Here is a 9,247-nt window from a genome sequence, read left to right as displayed (position 1 = left end):
ATTTTCTTTGCAGTAAAATATTCCCTGTATTAATAATACAGAAAGGGGGCTTACAACAAGGAACTAAATCTGTATGATAATTAGTTGCAAGTAATCTTTTAATTTGTTTTGATTTCTTAGCATCTTTGAAGAGCATATTGGCCTCACATATTGAAACCTAATTATGTTATACTGTTTTCACCTACTTTAACTGTTTTGATAGGCAGCTCTTAATGTTGGGGGTGAGAGCTGAATAGTGTGCTCCTGAAATGGCACCATATACTTTATACTTTGGAGAATACTTAATTCTGAGATTCCTGATAGAACCAGATATATTTTTCCAGCATAGCAATGATTTAGAAGCAAAGGAATCGCAGTGCCTTTTAAAATAGGTTGTGTGGTTTTCTTTTATGAAGCTCCTAATTGTTTTTGGATAATAAAATTTATGGTTTTAGCATCACAGATTATTTGCACATAAGATCCTTTTTTTCTAAAGTAAGTACAAGTTTTTTGTTTAAAAGGTACTAAAAAAAGTATTAATTAGTGGGAAGAAAATAACCCCCTCCCTCCCACATACTACTGAAGCAGGAGATACATTTTTAATTAAAAATATGTACTGAATGTTTAATGTTTTTATGTTTCTACATTATTTGCAACTTTAAGGATAGTAAGTAACTCAGTTTTTATATTTTTTGAGGACAGAACTTAGAATAAATTATAATCTTAGGGTTATAAAATTATAAAGAAATGACTAAATTTTTATTTCAGTATTAGTGAAAAAGTGATCACTGGACCAGGTGTTAGAAGACCTGAATTCCAGTGTGGCTTTTGCCTTTGTGTTATTTGTAAAATATAGCTCATTTGTAAACAACTTTATTGATAAAACAATTAGGGGAAATGATATATGAAACCAAATACATTTGTTAAATTACTTGAAGTTTTCACTCCATAGATTTATGTTTGCTTTAATAGAGACATGTTTAAGATTACCTACTGCTAGCAGATTTCCTACCTTGTTAGTTAGCAAGCTGTTGCCTTGAGACCATCAGTTTGGGAAATTGAGCTAAAAGGAAGAACTGAATTGCATCTCAGGTTTGACATCCTGACAGTTCTCTTAAATGTCAGGAATTCATAGTATTTTGAGACCCCCCCCCCCCCCCCAGATATCATCATAAACTATATGGATGCAGATGCCACAGTGTCACCCCTGCAGCTCTCTAAACTTGGTTGGATCACTGACTTGTCCCTTTAAAATGTTGCCTGAGAAGGGGCATGGTACAATGGTATTGTTTCTATTTGTCTGGTTGAGACCTCTGCTGGGCAGTTAGTGTAACACAAAAGCATAAAATTTTCCAGGCACTTGATACACAGAACTTTTATATTCTCTCGTTGCTCTAGGGTAATAAAGCACTGGAAGTCATAGAAAAGAAGTTCCTTATACATTTGCCTTTCAAAACCCTGTAGGGTAGCAGAAAAAAACATTAAGAGGCACTTGGCTGATTAAGTCAATACAGCATGCAACTCATGATGTCGGGGTTGTGAGTTCTGCCCCACCTTGGGTGTAGAGTATACTTAAAGAAAACTTACTAAATCTTGTTTCTTAAAAATAGAAAACCTTGAAAGATGTTATCTTGTAGAAAGAAGTTCCATAAGGACTCGCCCATTTCCTAACATCCTGTGAAGTAGTACTCTCTTTTTATAGATGCCAACATTTTTAGGTAACTTGCCTTTTTATCACACAGAAGATGGAGGAGGTAGCAATTTGTATTCATCCAAGTGCCTGTGTCTAGAAGGGATTTATCCAGAGCCTTAGATCCGGTCTTCCCAAGTCCCGCTGATGGCTGTAAGAGAGGAGTGTAAGTTACTTGAGTTTTCTCAGCTTGACTGTGCCTTGATTCCTTCATTGGAAAAATGGAAATGATAATATGGCTAACCTCAGGATTGTTTATGAGAATCCAATTAGGTAATACATGAAAATCATCATATCAAGGCCACTACCATAGTGGCTGGTGTTAAAATGTTAGCTGTTAGGATTGGCTATGTGACCACACAAAACTCACAGCCGTGGGCTTTGCCTCGGGACAAAGGTGGAGGATAATAGTGTTTGGGGATAGATATGGCTAAATTGAATTGTAGACTGCACTGCAGACAGGGTTGCATAGGGTTTAAAATGTTAGTTTTAGCTTTTAATGTCACTTAGAAAATTCACTTATTAAGAGGACCTTACTTCCCATTTTCTGTTATGAAGATTGGGAGGGGCAATACATTTCCTCCTTGTCAACTAGTAGTTTAAACAGTGAATTGTCATCCATAATTCTAAGGGCTAATTTATATAGAGGAACTTATTTTTCCCTTTGTCCCTTAGCTTACACTTTAAATTTAAAAGATTAAAAAAAGACATCACACTCTAATTACAAAGATTTATAGTGTAAATTCTAATATTGAATGAAGACTACTACCTTGTAAAAATTAACACTGTAGCCTGCTGAATTAAAAGTGTTGGTAAGGGGGAAAATTGGTATCAAAAAAGAGAGACCCAATTTCAAAGTCTGTAGGAAGAATTGTCCAAAAATCAACAATCTTTTATTTATATGTAAAAAATCGAAAAGGTAACTCAGAAATTTTGCCCTGCATGTCTTTATATTGAATATCAATTAGCCTCATGTTGATTTGAATCATTTGTGTCTGTTGATGAATTTCTTTTTAAGGAAGTGACCTTTTTCTTAAGAATGTATTCTTATGTTCTGAATTTAAAAATCTCTACCTTCTGGTGCCACTACTTGAGCCTCTGGTTTAAGCTGTTCTCCAAAATTTTCCCTGGCTCTTATATCTTAATTGAAGCCATCATGTGGGGATTGAAGGGATATTTCTGCCGCATAACCTTCCCTATGGTACCAGTTACTGGATGTCATTCTTCAACCTATCATTGATTCTGTGGCTACCCTGTGATCTTGCCAGTAGATTCCTTTTTCAATGATTGTAATCAAAAATCTTGACTAATATCTCCATCCTGTTCAGCAGCAAACCCAGGCAGCCCACTACTATCATAATCTCCAAGGGGACAAGGATGGTTATCTTATCCCTGGCACATATTAGGTACCTGGTGCATGGAAGATGCTTGGTAAGTGTGACTAAATGGAAAACAAGCGTGTAGCCATATGCTAGCTTTACTGGAGTTTATTTTTTAAATAACCAGTAACTTGAAAGATACAAAGAATAAATTACCAGCAGTGAGCTACATTAATGACTTCAGCATTAGTCAAATCTGCATTGTTGGGAAGACTTGGTGAAAAGCAATGTTTGCCTTAGGTTGCATACCAGATTTTGTTTATGTCTACTTGTTTAGTGGTGATAGATCAACCTGCATTTCTGGGTTTGGCTGGTGCATTTACGTGTTAAGAAATCCCAGGAAGGATTGAGCATAAGCTGTTATGGCAGGGTTCTTAAAGAAGATTTGCCTGTAACTTGCTTTGCTGATGGAGGAAATACTTTACTTCAGGAGCCACAAGAGTATAAAAATAGAAATAAGGACCATGAATTGGGAAGAATTGGTTAATACTTTAAGAGTACTGCTCCAAAAATGTTAACAAACCAAAAATCCAAGGGACAGGTTCTTTAGTATTTTTGAGGAACTCAGTTTTCAATTCTTTTAAATGCTTGCTTTAATATATTACAATAAAGTGATATATGTTTAGTTTGCTGCCAAGCCATGCACGCCTAGGAACACCAATGAAAATTATGCCTTTCTGGTCTGAGTTACTCCACACAATTTTCTAGTGTATATCTAATGAGACTCAATGTATTTCTTTTTTTTTTTTTAAAGATTGTTTTAGAGTGTGCCTAAGCAGGGGGAGAGGGAGAGACAGAATCCTCAAGCTGACTCCCTGCTGAGTGTGGAGCCCGATGTGGGGCTTGATGGGGCTCGACCCCAGGACCCCGAGATCATGACCTGAGCCAAAATCAAGAATCAGACGCTTAACTGACTGAGCCACCCAGGTGCCCCCATATTTCCTCTTTTGAAAGCAAGGAATGCAGTGTAGGGAGTGAGCAAGTTTAAAAACAGCCCACCTGATTAAAAGGATTTGCCATTCAAAAGGATAATACAACATACTCATGTTTTGTTAAAGTATAGGTGTCTACTTTGCATTGTTCTCTTCAGTGTTCTGATTCTTCATACTGCCAAACACCAGAGCTAAATAGCTTTTGACTTTGTAGTAATACAATTCCCATTTCTTAGAACATACACAAGAAGAACAGAAAGTACATTAGAACCTTTTGGCACATTAGAATCATATGCGGCAGCCATATGATTAGCATTGCCAAAGCCCTGTCCCAGGCCAATTAAATGAGAATCTCTGGGATTGAGGCCCAGGCATTGGTATTTTTAACAAGCTACCAGGTGAGGGTTGACCAAGATGCCAACATAGGAGCCTCTTGAACTTTCTTCCTTCCATGGACATGCAGCGTACAGTTACCTACAAAGCAGTTACTGCTGAAAAAAATCCAAAAGCTAGCTAAGTGACTTGCACATTGGCTGAATGAAAATAGCCACATCGAAATGGGTGTGAAAGGCTGAGACACACTCTTAAAATAAACCCCACCCTGGCACAAGACCAGATAATGAGGAAAGAACTCCCCAACTCCTAGCTTCTCCCTGTGGAGTGAAGGGTTGGGACTGCACATCTGGTGCCCCAACTTTTAAGACTCCCACCTGAGGGACAGTCTCCCAAAACACCTAGCTCTGAACAGTGAGACTTGTGTCCCATAAGAATGTAGCAAACAAAGTAGTTGTTACTGGCATATAAACACTTGCTGTGGCTACCCTCCCTGGGCCCAGTGTAAAGGGAGCAGGCAAAAATCACACATTTCCCAGTCTTTTAACTAAAAGGGGATCATCTGCATAATTGGAAAGCTGGTGACTGCAGGTCAGCTTTCTTTAGGGGCTAGATGCATTCTCTGGAAACTGGGGAAACTAGTGGGCTCCTGTTTTCTCCCTACAGCCCACTCTAAGCCACCAATGTCATTGTGGAAGAAACATAAAACACATTTGTGCCCCAGCTTTTGCACTGCTGCCCATGGGACATGCCCATGAATCACCTGGCTCTGAAAGTAATGGAGCTTGCATTCATGAGTCCTATAGGATAGTAGCAAGCAAAGAAGTAGTTCTTAACAGGCATAGGAATAGCCACTTGCAGCTATACATACATGTGGGCCCAGAGCAGAGGGAACAGGCAAAAATACTCCCAATGTCTACCTGGAAGGGGCTTAACTATATACTTTCTCACCTATTGTCTGAGGGTCCGCTTTCTAATCAGCCAGCATCTAGGTAATGACTGAGATCCTCCACTTTGGGACACACTGGGATAGGTTCTGGCCCACCTTTAACTAGAGACTGCTAACAACAAAGAAGGCAGCTTGGACAATTATGAAAGGAGCTGGGACCAGGCTGATAGATGTTCATCTCTTACATAAGACCACTTTGTCAAGATAGAGAGGTGGCTGTTTTACCTGATATGCAGAAATAACATAAGTCAAGGAAAATGAAAACGGAATATATACCAAACACAATCCCTCTGAAATCGCTCCTGCTCTGTTCTCCTCACCTTGCAAAGAGCCCTGGCTGGGACTGGCACCACTCCAAGTGACTCCTGCCTTGGGGAGAGGAAGAAGCAACTTCACACCAGTGTGCCTGCTGTTCTGGCAGCTGAGTCTCTTAGGTGGCTGTGGAGGGAGTAAGTCATGCCATTCAGTGCCCCCACAACTGTGGCAGGAAAATTGCAGAAACCTTGTCTGGCAACGCCACCTAGGGTTGGACTGCACATCTTTAAGCCTGTGACCACCTCCAGTAGGCCTCTCTACAGCACAGGGACCAAACTCTGCCCAGTGCCCAAACCCTGCTGTGTGCACCCACAGCAGGCAAAATGGGTCATTGCAACAGGCTGGGCTGAAGTCAAATAGAGCTTAGCCACAAGATTAGGGGCACATGCAGCCCATAATGGAGACATCCCTGGAGTGCTGGTCCTGGTAGCCAGGGAGGACTGTGCTACAGGGAACCAGAGGACTTGTACACAAGGCCACTACTTTCAAGACCAGGAGACAGCAGATCTCCCTAATACATAGAAACACAGAAATAGACAAAATGAAGCGGAGGAATATGTCCCAAATGAAGGAACAAGACAAAGTCACAGCAAAAGAGTTAATTCTTTATCAGGCATATTGCTCATCTCTGTTTCAGAGTAATGGTCATAAAGATACTGGGCTTGAGAAAACAGTAGATGAACTCCGTAAGAACTTCAACAAAGATAGAAATGTAAGAATCAGATGAAGAATTCAGTAATAGAAATAAATACACGAGAGGGAATCCACAGCAGATTAACAGAAGAATGGATCAGGGCACCTGGGTAGCTCAGTCCATTAAGGGTCTGCCTTTGGCCCAGGTCATGATCTCAGGGTCCTGGGATGGAGTCCCACATTGCACTCCCCGCTCAGTGGGGAGTCTGCTTCTCCCTCCCTCTCTGCCTCTCCCCGCTCCCCCCACCCCCCCGGCTTGTGCTCGCTTGCTCTCAAAAAGTCTTTAAAAAAAAAAAAAGGAATGGGTCAGTGATCTGAAAGGGTAATGGAAAGCAAATAAGCTGAACAGCAAAAAAGAAAAAAATAGGTTAAGGAAACTCAGCAGTATCATCAAGCAAAATAACATTATAGGGATCTGAGGAGAAGAGGGAAGGGGAGCAGCAAACTTACTTGAAATAGTGGAAAACCTCTCAAACCTGATAAGGCTATCAGCTGACTTTTTAGCAGAAACTTTGCAGGCCAGAAGACAGTGGCATGATATATTCAAAAGTGATAAAAAGAAGAAACATGCAACCAAGAATACTCAGCAAGGCTATCGTTCAGAATTGAAGGATGGATAAAGTTTCCTAGGCAAACAAAAGTTAAAGGATTTCATCACTAAAACAGCCTTACTTACAAGAAATGTTAAAGGGAGTTCAAGTGGAAAGAAAAGGCCAACTAAAAGTAAGAAAATTATGAAAGGAAGAAAAATTCATAGGTCAAAGCAAACATAGTTAAAGTAGATTAATCACAGAGCCAGTATGGAGGTTAAAACACAAAAATAGTAAAAGCAATTATATCTACAAAAATCAGTCAAGGGATACACAAAGTAAAAAGATGTAAAATAGGACATACATAAAACATGGAGGGAGGAGTAAAAATTTGGTGCTTTTAGAATGTGTTGGAATTTAAGCAACCAACTTAATATAGACCACCACACATGTGGCATTATAGATGAATCTAATGGTAACCACAAATTAAAAACATAATACACAAAAATAGAGAAAATAAGCATAACACTAAAGAAAGCCACCAAAGCACAAGGGAAGAGAACAAGAAAGGAACAGAGAACTATAAAACAAGCAGAACATTAGCAAAATGGCAGTAAATATATACTCATCAATAATTACTTTAAATGTAAATGGACTAAATGCTCCAATCAAAAGATAGAGGGTGACTGAATGGCTAGAAACAATAACCAGGTATATGCAGCCTATAAGAGACTCACTTCAGACCTAAAATCTTCACCTAAGTGAGGGAATGGAAAAACATATCCCATGCAAAAGGCAGTGAAAAAAAACAAAAACAAAAAAACGGGTAGCAATACTTCTATCAGAAAAAAGACTTTAGAACAAAGTCTGTAGCAAAAAACAAAGGGCACTGCATAATAAAAAAGGGATCAATCCAAGAAGAGGATATAACACTTGTAAATATCTATGCACCTAACATCAGAATATCTAAATATATAAAACAAATGTTAACACAGGGAAAATTGACAGTAATACAGTAATAGGGAGTTTTAACACCCCACTTACATCAGAAGATTATACAGACAGAAAAGGAACAAAGAAATAGTGGCTTTGAATAACCTATTAGACCAGATGAACCTAATATATGTACCGTAAAATTAATCCAAAAACAATACACGTTCTTTTCAAATGCACATGGAACATTTCCAGGATAGATCATGTTAGGCCACAAAACATGGCTTAATAAATTTAAGAAGATTGAAATTATATCAAACATCTTTTCCATTCACAAAGTATGAAACTAGAAATTACAAGAAAATATCTGGAAAGAACATACATGGAGGCTAAACAACATGGTACTAAACAATGAGCGAACCAAGAAATAAAAGAGGAAATTAAAAAAAAAAACGCATGGAGACAAATAAAAATGAAAACAAATGGTCCAAAATTTTTGGGACACAGTAAAAGTAGTTCTAAGAGGGATATTTATAGTGATACAACTCTACTTCTAGAAACAAGAAAAATCTCAACGAACCTCATCTCACACCTAGGGGTGCTAGAAAAGAACAAACAGACTAAAGTTAGAAGGAAGGAACTAAGAACAAAAATAAATGAAATAGAGAAAAAATTAGAAAAGATCAATGAAACCAGGAGTTGGTTCTTTGAAAACAAAAGCAAAATTGATGTCTTTAGCCAGACTTAACAAGAAGAGGCCTCAAGTAAAATCAGCTGGGAGGGAGGAGAAATCATCAGCACCATAGAAATACAAAGGATTATTAGAGAATATTATAAAAAATTATTTGCCAGCAAATTGGATAACCTAGAAGATATAGATAAAATTCCTAGGAACATACAATCTTCCAAAAGTGAATCAGGAAGAAATAGAAAATTTGAACAGACCAATACCAGCAATGAAACTGGATCAGTAATAAAAAATCCCCCAAAAAACAAGACCCCGATCAGATGGCTTCACAGGCGAATTCTTTTTTATTTATTTATTTATTTTATTTATTTTATTTTTTTAAGATTTTATGTATTTGAGAGAGAGAATGAGACAGAGAGAGAGCATGAGAGGGGGGAGGATCAGAGGGAGAAGCAGACTCCCTGCTGAGCAGGGAGCCCGATGCGGGACTCTATCCCGGGACTCCAGGATCATGACCTGAGCCGAAGGCAGTCGCTTAACCAACTGAGCCACCCAGGCGCCCTTCACAGGCGAATTCTAGAAAACATTTAAAGGAGAGTTAATACCTATACTTCTACAACTATTTCGAAAAAATCAAAGAAGTAAAATTCCAAATTCATTCTATGAGACCAACATTACCCTGGTACCAAAACCAGACAAAGACACTACAAAAAAAGAGAAAGCTATAGGCCCTTATCTCTGATGAACAAAGATGCAAAATTCTCAACAACATGTTAGCAAACAGAATTCAAGAATACATTAAAAAAATCATAACTAGGATTACAGG

This window comes from Leptonychotes weddellii, chromosome 9 (assembly GCF_054177405.1).
Source record: "Leptonychotes weddellii isolate Sample4059 chromosome 9, ASM5417740v2, whole genome shotgun sequence".
NCBI classification, from domain to species: domain Eukaryota; kingdom Metazoa; phylum Chordata; class Mammalia; order Carnivora; family Phocidae; genus Leptonychotes; species Leptonychotes weddellii.
This window is presented reverse-complemented; position numbering follows the sequence as displayed.